At 62.2% G+C, this 460-nt stretch overlaps 1 protein-coding gene across 4 annotated transcripts in view; it reads left to right on the top strand.

Annotated features, from left to right (window-relative positions):
* PDE5A (phosphodiesterase 5A) overlaps positions 1 to 460 on the top strand; it is a 105,543-nt gene that overhangs the window by 55,522 nt on the left and 49,561 nt on the right. The window lies entirely within an intron of this gene.

Below are 460 nucleotides of genomic sequence, written 5' to 3'. Positions count from 1 at the left end.
CGCGACGGCCCGAGGCGGCGCGCCCCCGCCGGCTCTCGCCTTTAGCCCCCGGTTCGCGGCCGCTCCGCAGCGGGGAGCGCCCGCCCGGCACCCCGAGCTGCTCAGGGAAGCTGCCCCAGCCCCGGAGCTCCCCGTTCTGGGCTTTTAGTTATTTATTTTGTGTTCTCCTCGGTTCAAAACAGACATGGTCAACTTCTCGTGAGTAGTGAGCAACTATGCATTTCCCCGCCCTGCGAAGTAGGTGGAAGCCTCAAAGAGCATCTGATGTCTTTGGGGAGGGCGGGTTATGTCAGTGCTCAGTCATCTCAAAACAAAGGGCTGCTCTTCAAGGGCTCCGTCACCCTGTGAGTTCATCACCTTTTTTGACATAACGGCGGCCCCCGGAGCGAGGGCCACGGGTTAAGCGCTCATGAGCCGAGCGCAGAGTATTCGAGACCGGAGCTCCGCCCGAGGAGGGGGC

Source organism: Geospiza fortis, unplaced genomic scaffold, assembly GCF_000277835.1.
Source record: "Geospiza fortis unplaced genomic scaffold, GeoFor_1.0 scaffold636, whole genome shotgun sequence".
NCBI classification, from domain to species: Eukaryota; Metazoa; Chordata; class Aves; order Passeriformes; family Thraupidae; genus Geospiza; species Geospiza fortis.
The sequence above is the reverse complement of the archived record's forward strand: the minus strand, read 5'-3'. Positions and strand labels throughout refer to the sequence as shown.